General features: G+C 38.9%; 1 long non-coding RNA gene across 1 annotated transcript in view; it reads right to left on the reverse strand.

The window, feature by feature from the left end:
- Window positions 1-1,739, reverse strand: part of LOC102205050 (uncharacterized) — a 4,783-nt gene extending 3,044 nt beyond the window's left edge. The window contains exon 1 of the long non-coding RNA XR_312407.1: window positions 1,621-1,739. This is a non-coding gene — a long non-coding RNA (uncharacterized LOC102205050). The remainder of the gene's footprint in view (window positions 1-1,620) is intronic.
- Between the last annotated feature and the right edge of the window lie 858 nt (window positions 1,740-2,597).

Raw genomic sequence — 2,597 nt, forward strand, 5'->3', positions numbered from 1 at the left:
ACCAGTGTGTGAATGCGAGAGTGAATGAATAGTGGCATTGTAAAGCGCTTTGGGTGCCTTGAAAAGCGCTATATAAATCCAATCCATTATTATTACTACCAGAAAATCCTGAAGCAGAAACACCGTCCATCGGTTTGTGCCCTGAAGCTCAAGCACACTTATGTCATGCAGCAGGACAATCATCCAAAATACAACATCAAGTCCACTTCCTAATGAAGTAAACTGAAGGTTTTGGAGTGGCCTAGTCAAAGTCTGGACTTAAATCTGATTGAGATGCTTTTGGTATGACCTTAAAAATCCCACCGGTGTGGCTGAATGGAAACAACTGGGTGAAGGAGATTGGGACAAACTTCCCTCACAGTGATGTGAACAACTCATTGACAGTTTTGTGGACATCAGGGGGGCAATTACTTTTTCACACAGGGAACGGTAGGTTTGGAAAACTTTTATTCCATAATAAATGATTAATCATTTAAAAACCGTATTCTGTATGTACTCAGGTAAGTAAGGGAACAAATGCTTTCTCACAGCACTTTATATATGCAGTTGCAAAATAACAATTTGAACCCCTGCTCATTTTGTAAGTTTAGATGGTCACTTGTGCAAAGGACTTAGAAAGAAAATATTTTTAAAAAAATAGTAGATTCATTTTAATTAGAGAGAGACAGAAAAGGGTCCAAAAATCCAGCAAGAAATGCAATAAAAGTAATACTATTACTTTTATGTAATATTATAATAATATTACATAAAAGTAATATATTTATTTTCATGTCCCTGAGTGAAATAAGTAGTCCTAAAACACAGCCAGATTTCTGACTCTAACATATCAATCAGTAAAGCCCATCTTAAGTTTGCCAGTAAACATCTGAATGACTGTTGGAAGACTTCGGAGAAAGTCTTGTGGTCAGACGAAACAAAAGAACACCATCCCGACATTAACATTATTGTTTGAGGCTGTTTTTGCTGCTGAAGGGTGACTTGTTTCCACTAAGGGGACAATGAATGTAGGGTTGAACCTCCTTCAGCCAGAAAAATGAAGATGGGTTATGGCTGCGTGACAATGACCAAGAACATACTGCAAAGGCATAAAAGGAGCTGCTAAAGCAGAAGCACATTAATGTCATGGAGAGTCGTGAAGCAGATTCCAGACCTCAGTCCTGAAGAAAATCTGTGGAAGAAGCTGAAGAAGAAGCATCCAAGAAACCAAAAGCATTTAGAGTTTGTGTAGAGAGTAGAAGCCAAATCTTTGTACAAACCCGGTGACAACCTAATAGAAATGTCTTACCCTTTGGTTAATATTCTCTCTCTCCATTAAAGTGAAACAGTGTCAAATATAAAGTAAAACCTTGTTTCACTTTATATTTCTCACATTTCTCGAGCTGAGTGTACAGTAGTACAATTTTTATAATCTGTTTCTGGCAAATAGTTCCTTACATTATAACAAAAATAAGCAAAATCTAAAACTTTGATCTAAAAGCTGCTATTTTTCAACATCAAACAGGATTTCACTCATTTATCCGATCATTCAATCTGCCCACATAACACTTGTTCCTGTGACCTTTCGTGTTTCCATTAATGCTCCCATTTCTATTGTTTCATATTTGGAAAAGCTGTACTTACAGAGCGGCAGCAGGAGCGATGTTCTCGGCATTGTTTCACATCTTTATTTGCGCATTTGTTTCAGTTACACACACCCCAAAAACAGTGTCCTACTTCTGTGTAAGTGTCTGTGGTTTTCTGTCAGCTGTAAAGGAAAAAGGAAAAAACATCTGACGTGGCTCCGTTTCTCAGCACAGAGACCACCCGAACGCATGACGAACTGAGAGTGAAACCAAACTACAAACTGCTTTGGTCTGGTCTGGTTTTGAATGAAACTCTGCCCTCATAAATAACTCTTACTCTACTCTTACTTACATGTTAACTTCACTTTCAGAGCATCTTTCAACAGCTGAAAACGAATATGAATACAACACTGAATAAAATCGTGTGACATAATCACACTCTGTCCTCATTTCCTGTGCATTTCCTCTGAAGCTTTGAGTCTCTGCTGGTAAGCCAGACGTTGGGAGCCATTCACACCACAGACTGCGGCATGTTTGCTGTATGAATGTGTTAAACTGCCAGCCCGGGCCTCTCAAGTACATTTTTTCCTGCATCTGCGCATCTTCTCTTCCGAAATCTGTAAAACATCTCAAGTTGAGAACCTGTAAGTCTGTTGCTTGCTTCAGATCAGTCTTAGAGGATTTAGATACCAGCTGCAGCTGGAAACAAAACTGGAGATGGTTTATAAATTTAAGCTGAAGCTAACGTATATGTGCAAAGTGAGAATCAATGTGACATTGCCAAGTCAGAAAGTATGAGCGCCTTCTTGTCAGCTCAAACAAAAAGTCTCGTCGGTGGCTTGACGTCATAATTTCAATCATGACATACTGACTGCGAATCAAACCAAGATGCAGAGCTGAATGTGAGACCTTCTCAAAGCAGAATGTAAAATGGATCACACGTGAAGTACAAAAAGTCTGACAACATGAAGGTGTTTTGTCTCAGCACACATCCTCTCATGACCACTAGTGTGTGACTTTACACACCTACATATT

This window comes from Pundamilia nyererei, unplaced genomic scaffold, assembly GCF_000239375.1.
Source record: "Pundamilia nyererei isolate P.nyererei 1_Seehausen unplaced genomic scaffold, PunNye1.0 scaffold00573, whole genome shotgun sequence".
NCBI lineage: Eukaryota > Metazoa > Chordata > Actinopteri > Cichliformes > Cichlidae > Pundamilia > Pundamilia nyererei.